The sequence below is a fragment of the Hypomesus transpacificus genome, chromosome 9, assembly GCF_021917145.1.
Source record: "Hypomesus transpacificus isolate Combined female chromosome 9, fHypTra1, whole genome shotgun sequence".
In the NCBI taxonomy this organism is placed as follows: Eukaryota; Metazoa; Chordata; class Actinopteri; order Osmeriformes; family Osmeridae; genus Hypomesus; species Hypomesus transpacificus.
The window spans coordinates 20,359,258-20,375,155 of NC_061068.1; the positions used below are offsets into that span (position 1 = coordinate 20,359,258).

At 43.7% G+C, this 15,898-nt stretch overlaps 1 long non-coding RNA gene across 1 annotated transcript; it reads right to left on the reverse strand.

The window, feature by feature from the left end:
• Positions 1-731: 731 nt before the first annotated feature.
• On the reverse strand, positions 732-15,364 carry LOC124471892. The gene is made up of 3 exons (XR_006956569.1): positions 15,002-15,364; positions 903-1,091; positions 732-806 (listed from the first exon to the last, which is right to left on the reverse strand). It is a non-coding gene; the product is annotated as an uncharacterized LOC124471892 (long non-coding RNA).
• Positions 15,365-15,898: the final 534 nt, after the last annotated feature.

The window sequence follows — 15,898 nt, forward strand, 5'->3', positions numbered from 1 at the left end:
TATAATTTAACTTAGTCTTTCCGTTAGTGAAGAGGCTGACTAAAACCCTTTCTTCAACACCATTTTTTATTCAATTAAACTTGAGCGTTGGCGAAACTGAAGGTGTCCGAATATTCCAAAACACGCGTCAAAGGTGTCCTGTGTGAGTCTGGCCAATCATGAAATAGCTGTGTCGTCACTTGAACCCTGCAGTTGCCCTTGAGAAAATGCGCTCGGCTACACAGCCGGCAGTTCTCGAATCGATCTCACGGTACTTTGATGGCGACGTCACAGTGCCGTGTCCTCGGTGCCGTCTCAAGTCGGACAAAAGGTCTAACCAGTACGGTGGCCCTGAAGTGCAAACCACACCCCCTAATATGAGTACATCCCCCAAATGAAAATACTCCCCCCCAATACGAGTCAACTCCCCCCAAAACGGATGACTTGTTCACCTCCCCCCAATACAAAAACCTGCGCGTCGTCCGTTAATGTTTACAACGTTAGCTTGGCTACTTGTTTGGCGTTGCCTTTTCAGCGTGAGATATACAAGGTGTGGCGTGAGAAATGGGTGAAATGCGTGTGTCACACGGCGAAACCGTGAGAGTTGGCAGCTCTGCATCTAGAATAATATACATCATCAAAAAAAGATTATGGGATTCTAGTTTTTTTGTCACATAGCCATGTGAAAGGTTGGATATGGAAGCTGCAATCATGATTCATTCACCTGGCTTGTTTTGAATGGGCTGCCGGGGCGTGTTTGAGTGTCTCCGCTATGAGGAGCTCCACAGCCTTCTCTCCCAGTTCCGTCTTCCACTTCATCACAGCATCTGCAATTAAAAGTCATGAACTTATTGTTAGCACCAATTTGAGCATTGAACGCTGTGGCGTGTAAGCCATAGTTCATGGCATCTCAAAACACCTACCACTCTCGTTCGGAACTCCAGCACCTTAAGGTGCTCCTCAAAGTCTTGGATTTTAGCCTGTGTTTAGGCCACCTGTAGGTCCATCACTGGTACCTCTTCAGTGTCTGCCCTGTAGTCGCCTGAATAGGAGAACCTCTCGTTGGTTCTCCTCCAATGTCTCCATCTTCTGGAGCATAACCTGTAATGTGTCTGTCATTAAAGACAAGTAAAACAAGTTTACAAGAGTTGGCATGATTGGCATACACTGTGGTTCGATTAGCTGTAACATTGATGTAAATAATAAATGTTACCTTGAATGGTTGTATACAAAGCATTAGTATGACAACATTTGTTGTTTTGACAAATATGTATGCCCCTGCCACGATCAGAACAACTTATGTATGCTTTACAATGAGTTGGCAATGCTATTGAGAAGCTTTGAGTATTTTTTTGAGTGTCTTGTATTTGCACTTGGCTGCCAGCTGTTCTCCCTGGGCCCCCAATGGGTTATCCTCCACAAGACCAGAGTTGACACCTAGGAGTATGGCATCTGGTGATTCAAAAGTTTAAAGTCATGCTTTTGCTTCAAAACATAGCCTTTGCTCCTGGATGAGTGGCCGTCATAGTGGACTAATTGTGATCTGTCAGATAGATACAATCTAAACCACTTGAGTGCCATACCAGAGATCCCAACATAGTTCTCCATACGTTCCAGGAGAATTTGATGATCCACAGTAGGCTATCAAATGCTGCACTTAGGTCCAGGAGAACCAGGACAGAGATAAAGGCTGTTTATCAATCCGAAGAACGCTGAGAACGCAAGTACATTCTTTTGAAGAACGTTCTGGCAAGCCTCCTTGCGAGAATGGTCTTGCAAGGATGCAAGGACGGAGAATGAATTGAGATGGTTAGGGTTTTCCTGGACTCGCAGCATTATGATAACACTGACTAACTACGAAAACTAGATAACAAAGCTAAAAAATGGTCTGTCTACCTGTAATTTTAAGTTTTCTGTAGCCCTTGCAAACTTACAGTACCTGTTAACTAGTGTCTGCACTGCACTGAGATGCTACTAGCTAGGTTATGGACAAGTCAGAGGAAATTTACAAATTAGCCGTTTCATCAATAAAATAAGCACATTTTCAGCGACTGAACTGCCTATTTCTCGTCCGTCCGTCCGTCATCTGCCGCTTGTCCGGGGATCGGGTCGCGGGGGCAGCGACCTAAGCAGGGAGGCCCAGACTTCCCTCCCCCCGGCCACTTCCGCTAGCTCTTCCTGGGGGACCCCGAGGCGTTCCCAGGCCAGCCGAGAGACATAGTCCCTCCAGCGTGTCCTGGGTCTTCCCCGGGGCCTCTTCCCAGTGGGACGTGCCCGGAACACCTCACCAGGGAGGCGTCCAGGAGGCATCCTAATCAGATGCCCGAGCCACCTCAGCTGGCTCCTCTCGACGCGGAGGAGCAGCGGTTCTACTCTGAGCCCCTCCCGGATGACCGAGCTTCTCACCCTATCTCTAAGGGAGAGCCCGGACACCCTGCGGAGAAAGCTCATTTCGGCCGCTTGTATTTGCGATCTCGTTCTTTCGGTCACTACCCATAGTTCGTGACCATAGGTGAGGGTAGGAAGGTAGATCGACTGGTAAATAGAGAGCTTCGCCTTTCGACTCAGCTCCTTCTTCACCACGACGGACCGATGCAGAGCCCGCATCACTGCGGACGCCGCACCGATCCGCCTGTCGACCTCGCGCTCCATTCTTCCCGAGATACTTGAACTCCTCCGCTTGGTTCAGGATCTCCTCCCCGACCCGGAGATGGCACTCCACCCTTTTCCGGTCGATTACCATGGCCTCAGATTTGGAGGTGCTGATTCGCATCCCAGCCGCTTCACATTCGGTTGCGAACCGCTCCAGTGAGAGCTGAAGGTCACGGCCCGATGAAGCCAACAGGACCACATCATCCGCAAAAAGCAGCGACCCGATCCTGAGGTCACCAAACCGGACCCCCTCAACACCCTGGCTGCGCCTAGAAATTCTGTCCATATACGTAATGAACAGAATCAATGACATAGGGCAGCCCTGGCGGAGTCCAACCCTCACCGGAAACAAGTTCGACTTACTACCGGCAATGCGGACCAAACTCTGGCACCGGTCGTACAGGGACCGGACAGCCCCGATCAGGAAATCCGGTACCCCGTACTCTCGGAGCACCCCCCACATGCGCCCCCGAGGGACACGGTCGAACGCCTTTTCCAAATCCACAAAACATGTGTAGACTGGTTGGGCGAACTCCCATGTACCCTCCAGGACTCCGCGGAGGGTATAAAGCTGGTCCACTGTTCCACGGCCAGGACGAAAACCACATTGCTCCTCCTGAATCCGAGGTTCGACAATCCGACGGACCCTACTCTCCAGGACCCCTGAATAGACTTTCCCAGGGAGGCTGAGGAGTGTGATCCCCCTAAAGTTGGAGCACACCCTCCGGTCCCCCTTTTTAAAGAGGGGAACCACCACCCCGGTCTGCCAGTCCAGAGGCACTGTCCCCGATGTCCACGCGATGTTGCAGAGTCGTGTCAACCAAGACAGCCCTACAACATCCAGAGCCTTAAGGAACTCCGGGCGGACCTCATCCACCCCAGGGGCCCTGCCACCTCGTCACATTTTAATTCAGATGCTGATTAGCACTAGCCTGGCTGCCAGCCCAACTTCTCCCCGCCCACAAAAAAATTTGGTCGGGAAGTTGGGTCCATAGAGTTAATATAACTAGAGTAAGCTACTTTTGTCTTCCAAGATGGCGTCCCCATTCATTTCTATGAAAAGTGCTCAGTGGCGCGGTGAGGCAAGCGAGATCGCGAGACTGGACGCGGCCATCTTTCCACTTCCGTGTCTTCCTGTCTGGCTTTAAACAGTGGCTCTTTTTTTCCCTAGCTCCGAGAGCTCATGTAAATCGGCTATCGGCCAAAGTGAACTTTTGTGCTCGTGCCCTGTTAGTATCCGCCAGCACATTTGCAGGCAACTTTCATTGACTAAGCAAATAAATGGGTTGCTAGTTTACCCATTTCGGATTGGTTTCAAACTTAGCAAAAATTGGGATAAATTCTTCTATGAAAAAGCTAGTAGTATGAGCCAGGTTCGAGAATCAAACAAAAATTATTGGGGGAGATAGTTTTGTAAATGTTGACTGGAGTTAATAGAATAAAAACGACCGGAAGAGTCGGAAACCTAACCGTACATGCAATAGACCAATTATCACCCTACGTCACACAACTGTCAAGCAGGCTCAACTGCGCGTGTGGGTTGCAAAAGACGAACTTCTCCCCGTTCTATTACTCTTGGACTGTCGTTCAGGTCATCATATATCTCTGGCCACTGGATTGCAGGGCTTGATATTAACTTTTTGAGGCTCTTGGCCTTTGGACAAATACATTTACGTTCACTTGTCTATGCACAAAAGTCACTTGACCCCGATACCCTTAAATAGCCTGTCCAAGTGATCGGACAAAACTAGCCTGGCTAACGGAGGTCGCTTTCTCAGGCAAATGACGAATGAAACAGACAGGTTAAAGAAATCCGAGATTCTGGCTATCTTCACCAGACTCGTATTTACAGTGCCCTCCAAAAGTATTGGAACAGTGAGGCCAATTCCTTTATTTTTGCTGTAGACTGAAAACATTTGGGCTTGACATCAAACGATGAATGTGAAACCAGAGATCAACGTTTCAGCTTTTATTTCCAGGTATTTACATCAGGATCTGATGCACAAATTAGAAAATATCACCTTTTTGTTCGAACCCACCCATTTGTCACGTGAGCAAAAGTATTGGAACATGTGACTGACAGGTGTGTTTTGTTGCCCAGGTGTGTCCTATTACATACATTATTCAATCAATAAATACCACTGAATGTCTACACTCAGGTTCAGATTGGGTAAGATAGGTTTTGTCTATGCAGACTGTATTCAGAGGTGAAAACAACATGAAAACCAGAGCGCTGTCTTTGGGTGAAAAACAAGCAATTGTGAGTCTTAGAGAAGATGGAAAATCAATCAGAGCCATTGCAGAAACATTGGCCATAGCCAGTACAACCATTTGGAATGTCCTGAAGAAGAAGAAAACTACTGGTGCATAAAGTAACAGACGTCGAACAGGTAGACCAAGGAAAACATCAGCAGTTGATGACAGAAACATTGTGAGAGCTGTAAAGAAAGACCCTAAAACAACTGTTAGTGAGATCAGCAACAACCTCCAGATGGCAGGAGTGAAGGTATCACTATCTACTGTTCGCAGAAGACTTCATGAACAAAAGTACAAGGGCTACACCAGAAGATGCAAACCACTCATTAGCAAGAAGAATAGGAAGGCCAGGCTGGAATTTGCCAAAAAGTACAGAGATGAACCTCAAAAATTCTGGGACAAAGTTTTATGGACTGATGAGACAAAGATTAACTTTTACCAAAGTGATGGAAAGGCTAAAGTTTGGAGAAAGAAAGGAACTGCTCATGATCCCAAACACACAAGCTCATCTGTGAAACACGGTGGAGGTAATGTCATGGCTTGGGCTTGCATGGCTTCTTCTGGGACGGGCTCATTAATCTTCATTGAGGATGTAACACATGATGGCAGCAGCAAAATGAACTCGGAAGTCTACAGAAACATTTTGTCTGCCAATTTAAGGAAAGATGCAACCAAACTGATTGGCAGAGCCTTCATCATGCAGCAAGATAACGACCCAAAACACACTGCCAAAACAACAAAGGAGTTCATCAGGGGCAAGAAATGGAAGGTATTAGACTGGCCAAGTCAATCTCCAGACTTAAACCCTATAGAGCATGCATTTTACCTGCTTAAGAAGAGACTGAAGGGAGGAACCCCACAAAACAAACAACAACTGAAAGAGGCTGCAGTGAAAGCCTGGGAAAGCATCAAAAAGGAAGAATGCAAAAGTTTGGTGACGTCAATGGGTCACAGACTTGCTGCAGTTATTGAAAGCAAAGGATTTGCAACTAAATATTAAGTCTTATTCACTTAAATATGTTTTAAGTATATCTGTTCCAATACTTTTGATCACATGACAAATGGGTGGATTCAAACAAAATGTGATATTTTCTTAGTTGTGCATCAGATCCTGATGTAAATACCTGGAAATAAAAGCTGAAACGTTGATCTCTGGTCTCACGTTCATTATTTGATGTCAAGCCCAAATGTTTTCAGTCTACAGCAAAAATAAAGGAATTCGCCTCACTGTTCCAATACTTTTGGAGGGCACTGTCGATTAGGCAGTCCTCGACGTTTCTGGTGTAGAATGGAGTGAAATACAACATTGTGCACACTGCCAGTGAGCGAGTCTGACTGAGGCTAACGTCAAAACAGTGTAACTGGAATGTAGTCTCACTCAGATTGCCAGTTTAAACAAATCAGAAAAATAATCGGACCAGCTGACTAAAAGCAGAATTCCCATATCTCTTGAAAGCTGCCCTGCTCAACTTTTTAATGTAGAATTGACTGTAAAAGTGTAAAATTATGAACTTTGTGTCATGACGTGAAGACATGGTTGCCGCTCGACTATGCGGTCTGTACCGGGCGACATTCTCACTCAAATTTCAAGACTTTCGTGACCCAAATCAAAATTCTGATGTGACAGATCATTGGGTAATCGCTTTCTCTCCTAAAGGCATGTCCTCCTCGACGCTTTTGGTCTTTTTAAATCTAACTATTTGTATTATCCTTGTGGTCCTTTTGCCATTTAAAATGCTATCCTTTCTCGGTTTTCTGCAGCCACAGTGCGCGCGCATCCCGATTGTTTACAAACAAATAATTGGTCTATACCACCTACATCCACCGGGGCCGTTGCTTCAAGCCGAGGGGCGAGGGCTTGGTTGGGTCTGGAGGGTCTCGTTTTGGGGAACAACTACAGAAAAACAGAATCTGGGCGTACCAATGAAATTGCCAAAGTGGGCTTTATACGATGATGGACAGATGATCAACAGTAACGTAATCAACAACGTCACGAAAGAGCGCTTGGGTCAGAGGCAATGGCTGTTTATCAATCCACGTTTTTTTCCTTTCTTGTGTTCTTGCGAACTTGTTTGACGTCATCTTTTATTGCCCAAGTACGGTTCCAATCCAAAGAACACAAGTCACCAAGAACGCCAAAAATACCCGGAAATGTTCCTGATCCGCCCCTTTTATCGAGGATGCATCGGATGGTGACTTGACCAGCGAGAACGCTTCTGATTTCCCAGAAGTCATTGCAAGATGTCAAGCGAGGCGGACAAACCTCACAACTATAATTTTTTACTTTTCATATTTCAGCTAAACGGTACGTGTAAATCAGCATCTGAATTAAAATGTGACGAGAAAATAAGCAGTTCAGTCGCGGAAAATGTTCTTATTTTATTGATGAAACGGCTAATTTGTAAATTTGCTCCGACTTGTCGATAACCTAGCTAGCATCTCAGTGCAGTGCAGACACGAGTTAACATTAGGTACTGTAAGTTAGCAAAGGCTACAGAAAACGTAAAATTACAGGTAGACGGACCATTTTTAGCTTTGTTATCTAGTTTTTTTAGTTAGTCAATGTTATCATATGCTGCGAGTCCAGGAAAACCCTAACCATCTCAATTCATTCTCCGTCCCTGTGTCCTTGCAAGACCATTCTCGCAAGGATTCTTGCCAGAACGTTCTTCAAAAAAATGTACTTGCGTTCTCAGCGTTCTTCGGATTAATAAACAGCCCATGTCTAATAAAGAGAGAACTCCCACTCTCGGGAAACTTCCCAGGTTCTGAACTGGTTGCAGTTCCACTCAAGTTCCATATGAGGGCGCTAACGGTCGAGTGCAGATGAATGGAGGTCTATGGAGCTATACCCCTCAAAATCCACTTTTCTCAGGATATAATTTTTTGTCTAGTAATTTGAATTCTGAAATCGAAAGGGGAGGCAAAAAAACATACACCACTGGGTGTTAAACATTTTTTTAAGTCGCCTTTCTGTTCTAAAAAGCCTTTGAAAATGGCATTGACGTCATACACATCGTACGACCAGAGCTACTGCTTGACGGCAAGCTCTGGTTACTTCCACTTTACTCTCGAGGCATCGACAACACAGCTGACAGGTTAGGCTCTCCCTGTCAATACACATGCTAGAAAGAGTTTTGGCTTGCTAATGTTGTTGCTAATGTTGCTAATGCTCTGACATTCTGGTTCTGCTTTGGATGCCATCAAGCGGGATCTCTGGTTGTAGTCAGTCCTTCACTAACCAATCAACATTCGTTAGCAGAATGCTAGTGTGTTATGGGCAACAACGACTTACCCCGTAAGAAATCGAAAGGACATAAGTACTCGTTCATTCAACTTTTGACCTGTAATCCATGTTGAACATGCAAAAACTATAATCAAATCTGAGATTTATCAACGACAATCAGGCAAAAGAGACAAATTTAGCCATTTAGCTCCATAGACTCCCATTCATTTTGCACTCGACCGCGATCACTCCCGGTGGAACTCTGGTGGAACTGGAACAAAATTCAGTACAATGGGGCTTAATAGGGAGTGGGCAGGCTCTCCTTAAACAGGCTCTGCTTTGGTTGAATTTGTTTTCAACAAACAACATATTACGTTGCTCTGATTGGTTGTAGGTTTATCCAATTGAGGGAAGAGACATTTGTTTTACGAGTTCGGTTGAAACACGCCCCGTAGTCACAGCCCAACGGAGAGTTTTCAGACTCATATTCTGACTAGAATTATGAGTATGACAACGTCAGGCTAGATTTGCACATACCGTTTAGCTAAAATATGAAAAGTAAAAAATTACAGTTGTGAGTTTTGTCCGCCTCGCTTGACATCTTACAATGACTTCTAGGAAATCAGAAGCGTTCTCGCTGGTTAAGTCACCATCCGATGCATCCTCGATAAAAGGGGCGGATCAGGAACATTTCCGGGTATTTTTGGCGTTCTTGTGACTTGTGTTCTTTGGATTGGAACCGTACTTGGGCAATAAAAGATGACGTCAAACGAGTTCGCAAGAACACAAGAACGGAAAAAAACGTGGATTGATAGACAGCCGAAATCTGGACTGGATGGGTTCATACAACTGATTTGAGGAAAGGTGTTCAGTGAGCTGTTGTTCCACCCCTTTTTTCAGAATCTTTGAGAAAAATGGCTGATTTGAAATTGGCCTGTAGTTGCTAAGAGATCCGGGATTTTTTTTAGGTAGGGGCTAAATTGCTTGTTCAAAATCGTCAGGGATTTGACCAGTTACGATAGATTCATTAATAATATTTACCCTGGGTGGTCCAATAATAGGGAGGAGTTAATTCCTCACGAATTTGGAAGGAAGTGGGTCAAGAAGGCTGCTGGTGGGTTTCGATGAATTTATCAGTTTAAGAACGCTTCCTATGTAGCCAGGTGGGATAATGTATGTAGGACTTACTAACGCCACCAGATGGCACTGTCAGGATTTCGTTATAACCTGTGGGGTAAGGAACTCTGGGAAATAACTGGAGCAAAGCGCGAAGCTATGTTGTTGACGGTCATCGAACACGCATTTGCCTGGGTTCAGTGTTTAAAGGTAAATGTATATTTTGCTGATTGTTGGCATAAAATATCAATGTGTAACCATTTATTGTGATGGATGCTTATAAATCCCGAAGATGTTGTAAACTGATGTTAGTATTCCATCGGATGTTAACAGATACTGCAGACATTGTCCACATGTAGCCTTATGGTGTAGAACTATTATTTTCTTTGCTACGGATCTGTACATGTTAGCAAGTTATGTGTATTAAGCTTTATACCTTTATTTACTTGTTTATCAATGTACCCACGTTAATTGTGAATTATTTTTGTGTATACAGGAGTCACTGTAGTTATCTTTGCACGCTAATGTCTGAAGTTAAAAGAAACGCATAGTGTACACGTTGTCATATTACTATTGCAGTATAATGGTTTTGTTTTATTTTCATTATCCATCTGAACACAATTTTTACAGTCCAGAATATCGACCCCGAAAATATATTTGTGTCCTGTGCTGGTTCGATTTAGCCAGGCTACACATTTTGGTACCAGGAGCGGGGTTCTGCTAAATTGGTGTTTCAGATTTTTTTCTCCGTGATATTTTAAATATAGTTAATACGTTAGGGTTGTAGAGAGTGCAAAAATAACATTAGTGGCAAAGAACTACGGTGCCTGGTGTGGGAGAATACTACTACAGAGAGGCTTTCATGGAGGGACAGGCAGGAAACGGTGACCAGTGACCAGTCTGCTGGAGTCAGTCAACGACGTGGGTGGATTCTTCACACAAGAAGCAGAGGACACCAACACAACCCAACTGGACTGACTTCTGCAAGACATTTTCTATCTTGACATTGAGATAAGCTACACACAGACACTCCACAATGTCACAGAGAGACAGTGTTGATAAGGTGAGCCTTGAAGACAAGGGCGTAATTATATGGGGGGACAGGGGAACACGTCCCCCAATTTTTAAAGAAGGACAATTTGTCCCCCCCAATTTGTTCATACTGTATGATTATGCGGGCAATATCGTTGACTGCTAGCCTACGTCTTACTTTCCAGCTCCAAAAATATCAAATCCCGGCCAGTCCATTTCCCAAATCCATTTGACTTGCCTTACACGAAATTTCTCCATGTCATGTTTTCCCTATAGCTTATATGTCAATGAATGAGTTAGCGACGCGACATCAGACAGATGTTAAGCCCATATTTATGGATGGTAAATATCCAGTATTTAGCTAACATAATCCCTGAGATAACGACTAGATGAATTACACTATAATTTTGAATTGTAGAATTTGTGCGAATTTCGATTGCAATACTATGCAGCTTGTATCCACTTTTGACAAGCTAGCCGACAGCAACCTATACAGGCTAGCATGTTGCTTTACAGCAAACTGGGATAGCAGTCAGTGACAGGCTAATCAAACGTACCAAAGCTTTGACAGCATTTTGGGCTACGTTCCTGTTCTCTGAATTGGGCTATCTAGCAAGTTATTTTAGAGTCCTGCCATTTGTTCTTTCTTCCTTCATCATTTTCATCCCTATGGAATTGCGTTGCTGTTGTATTTCGCATTATAGTGGCCAAAAATGAACGAGACTTCAGCAGCTGACATCTAAAAAAGTAGGTCTATGTTGGATATTTTAGACATTATTAACAGTAGTAGTTCTTGTAACATGTTTTAAGGTACAGGACACCAGACTGACATTAATAGCTCTTAACTGATATTGTGAGTGAATGTATATGGGTAAGATAGGGTAAGCCCAATACAGAAAGTCCCACAGCTGTCCCCCCCAATGTTTGATTAACTGACTGTTTCGCCCTTGCTTGAAGAAGGTACAGAGACAGACCCTGTTGTTGAACTTCAGGCCAAATGATCAGAACTGAGTAATAAGCATGACCAAGTCATGGCTTAGATAACTGCTTTAAGTAGTGGGGCTAACAGATCCTATGTGTATTTGCCAAGAGCACGCTCCATCCAACCATTTAGTGGTGATGCAACCGTTGATGGCCGTACCGTGGACGAGTTTGTAGATGAAGTACAACGTGCTGTTAGAGCTAGGGGCCTAGGCACCGACAATCAGGTTGATTTCATTCCCTCTCCTCAAGGGTTCAGCCCTTGAAGAGGTCAGGTTATGTACTGAGGGTGAATTAAAGGAACCTGATGACATCGTCAGTTTCCTCAGAGAAGCTTATAGAGAGAAACGCCCAGCTCTTACAGATCTTCTATAGCCATGACCAACTAGAGGGTGAAGATTTCTTTGAGTACTCACATACCCTGTCCCAGATCCTTCGCACTGTGCACAAGCAAAAGCCTGATGTAGTTGCTGACACAAAAATGGCAGTTAGAGATCAGTTTGTGGAGGGAGTCAGAGATTCTGCTCTCAGAAGAGAGCTTAGCAGAATGATTAGGGACAAGCCAGTCCTCACTGTTTGACGTGCGTCGAGGCGATTTCTTGGTGTCTAGAAGACAGGCCCAGTGACACTAAGGATGTGAAGAGTAGGAGCACAGTATGTGGTAGTGTGGGTGATGGAGGTCGGAACACATAATGTACAAGATAAGTCATCTGCTACTGTAGATGACATTCTTAAGGTGGTTTCTGAACAAGGCAAGGCTATTGGGGAGTTAGTCAGTGTGATGCGGGATGGAGTTGCTTTCCGAGAAAGGTAATTCAAAGGTGGGAAGCCTAAACCAAGGTTCCAGTTCACAGAAGATGGAAGTCCTGTCTGTTTCAAGTGCAACGGGGTAGGACACATTGCAAGGGAGTGCAGACCACACCAACAAGGTCAGCCTGCCGCCTGAGATGCACATTCTCAGGGAAACTAGCTTCCTCAGTTGCCGAGAGCCAGGGAGTCCGAGGTGGGATAAAAGGCTCCCAGACCCTTACTCGTGAGAGATTTTTTGATAGAGCAGTAGGTACATGTCCGGAAGTTGAAGTTGAGGTGGGAGGAGTTAAGGCCAAGACCCTGTTAAATACAGGAAGCCAGGTTAGCACCATCTCTGATGCATTCTTCCAACAGAACTTGCTAGGAGAGAATGAAGACATTACTCCTACAGCCAAATGGCTTGAGCTAACTGCCGCTAACTCATTCCCAATCCAGCTAGATGTGCAAACTATGGGGTTAACTGTACCTGAGTGTGAGTTTTTGGTAGTCAGAGATTCCAACACCGACTCGACGGGGTCAGATGGCCAAGACCTAGTTTCAGATGAATGTAAGACATGGGAAAACGTGGAGAAAAAAATGCACAGAAGACTTCCCCCCCACTGTTCATTGGGATGAGTGTTATTAAGAGATGTAGGGAGTTGGCTATTGCCAGTTTTGACTTAACACTTTGGGGAGAGTTAAACTCAAGTTTGGAGAGAAGCTTTTCAGAGAGTGCAAACATGTAAAGTGTTAGAAAAGACATCTGCAGCCAGGATAGCAGGTAGAAATACAGTGCATGTGCCAGCGGCTTCTGTTGCCACCGTGTACGCGAAAGGGCTTAAGGCACTCTGCTGATCAGAGCTTGATGCTACTAGAGCCGTCGAACAAACCCCTTTCAAATGACCTTGTTGTGGTTCCTACTCGGGATGGAGATTTGAACTGATTTCACTATTCGAATAGTATCCGAAATTATTTTTGAATATCCGGATAATCCATTTTTGTTAATGTGGTTCCGTTATGTAATTAGCCTGACGTGACGCAAAGCATACAGTAAACACATGAACCACCACACATTCTGGCAATAATTGGGACTGTTAAACTATTAGATTAAATAAGGGTTGAATAAAGAAAACAAATGAAAGATCAATTTATTAACATGACGAAGAGACAATGAACTTGAAAAAACTTAGGAAAATGGACTTCAGACGTAGGCTCTTAATTTGGAGGGAAAGCGATTGGCCTATTATTATGTGAAATAAAAAGTAGGCTACATTGGACTAAATTAAACACATTGGGTAGGCTATCCTCGATAAAAACGAAAGACACACATGGAGAAATATTGCATATTAACTTGGATATTAACTTGGAACCGGAATCCTATAAGATACGTGCGCCACCACACAATTCAAACATAAACAGCCGATTACGCTAGCTCTACATGGCTACTGGTAAGAAAATAAATAAGCCACAACTGCATTAGCCATACGCATTTTTATTCAGGAAAATGTAAACATGCTCAGGGGAGAGGCCAGTACGGAGTCGATTTACGAGCAGGCTGGCGTAGAAAAGACTGCAGGAACTGAGGTTGCTGCGAGGTACTGCTTAGCCAGGACACAATGCTTCTTGTAGCGCCAAATGAAATGAAAGGAGACTCGCAGCAGAACGCAGGTGTAGCCTACCTTTTTTGATGGTTTTCATAATTTTTAACGTCACAACTATTAGCAATTAACAACACGACGCAACGGTTTTTCATTAAAACATATTTTTTTATTAAACTACGCTCATAAGTATTCGAAAAAAGTATAAGAATACTAACTTACTTTAGGATATCCGGATATTCGATTAACCACGCCCATCCCTAGTTCCTACCCTAGTGGAGTAAAACAAGCATGTGTTTCCAGTCCAAGTGGTGAACTTCTCACAGGAGGATCTGTGGTTGTCGCCCAGAACAAGAATTGGTGTACTTAGCTCGGTAGACTGTGTTGAGGAGGCAACAGAGGTGCATTTTAATCGCATATCTACTGACCAAGAGGAAGTGTCAGTGCAGAGGAAAGATGTTAGGGCATCAAACGATGAACCATCCTTCATGTTAATGCGCCTAAATATTGGTGGCTCAGCTGTAGAACAAGCTAGGCTTGCTGGGCGTCTAAGTCAGTATGTCGATGTGTTTGCTCATAAAGAAGAAGATCTAGGCTACACTGATAAGGTCCAACATGAGATCCATCAAGTGGATGATGTCCCAGTTACACAGCCTTACAGACGTGTACCTCCAACGCAGTACAAAGAGGTTAGAGAGCCCATTACCCAGCTTCTATAAAAAGGTGTAATCAAAGAGAGCACCAATGCTAATGTCGCCCATTGTACTTGTGAGGGAGGCATACAACAGCCTGAGGCTTTGTGTTGATTACAGGCGACTAAATTCCAAGACCCGACGTGACGCTTTTCGTTTGCGCTGCGTCGACGAGTGTTTCGATGCCCTGCATGGTGCAAAGTTTTTCTCGACTATTGACCTTGCCAGCGGCTACCATCAAGTGGCAGTACATGAAAACAACAGACACAAGACAGCTTTTACGACCCCATTTGGGCTGTTCAGTACACTAGGATACCTTTTGGTGTTTGCAATGGGCCAGCAACTTTCCAAAGACTTATGCAGGCAACCATGAATGACTGCTTCAAATCATGTTCGTGTACTTGGATGACATTTTAGTTTACTCGCCAACGTTTGCGGATCACCTGACACTAGGATTGGTAATGAATAATCGATGATCGATTGTCATTAAGAATTCATTAGAATAAAAATCCAAGCCTAATGAATAATCGTTATCGTATTGCCGCCCATTATGAGAACAACATCTTCCAGTATTTAGCTTCCTACAGCAGAAGAGCAAATATGAAGCGGGCTAGGAGAAGTGCAGTGTGGGACCATTTCTCAAGGAAAGTCCACTGCAGTGTGACGCTGTATTTACTTACCATAGTTCAACGTCTCCTCTAATATATCATTTAACAAATATATATTCCAGCGGAGGTCTCCAGCAGCAAACCATTTAGGCTACACTAGCTAGGAGGACGTGTGATGACAAGCGAGCTAACGAAAGTAGGCTAGCCTGTAAGGTAGCTATAGCCTACATCTTGCTAATAAGTTGCCACGACTGTCACGTTTAAAACAACAATTTAACATGGCATTAAGACATGTTTTGTTATTATTCTTGTGTATTTGTGTCCAGTCTGATGACCAGTCAACTTCGCTCATATTTTTACGTTAAGTAGCGTACCGAGGTGAAGTTAGTTTCATATTCGACATTCGACATTCGTCTCACATTCGGAAGACGCTACTTTGCAGCGCCAAGTTAGGGACCGGGTGAAAATTACCCATACAATTTTGAAAAATGATGACATTTATAATATTTGTATGACTATAAAACCTCAAACAAACAGCAGAGCATTCCAACAATGTCTGGCCTACTTCCAAACCCTTTACTTTTTCAATAAAACATTTTAAAAAATGATAGAAAATCGCTAATCTCTGAAAATAGCATGAAATCATTGATAATCTCAATAACTTTTTCAAACTTGTTTAAAAAAATCTCGAATATACACCATATTATTCTAATAGTGTCTGGCCTACTTCCACACCCTTTACTTTTTCAATAATGTTTTTAAAAAAATGTTAGAAAATCGCTAATCTCTGAAAATAGCATTAAATCATTGATAATCTCAATGATTTTTTCAAACTTGGGTCAAAAAATCTCGAATATACACCATATTATTCTAATAGTGTCTGGCCTACTTCCACACCCTTTACTTTTTCAATTATGTTTTTAAAAAAATGATAGAAAATCGCTAATCTCTGAAAATATCATGAAATCC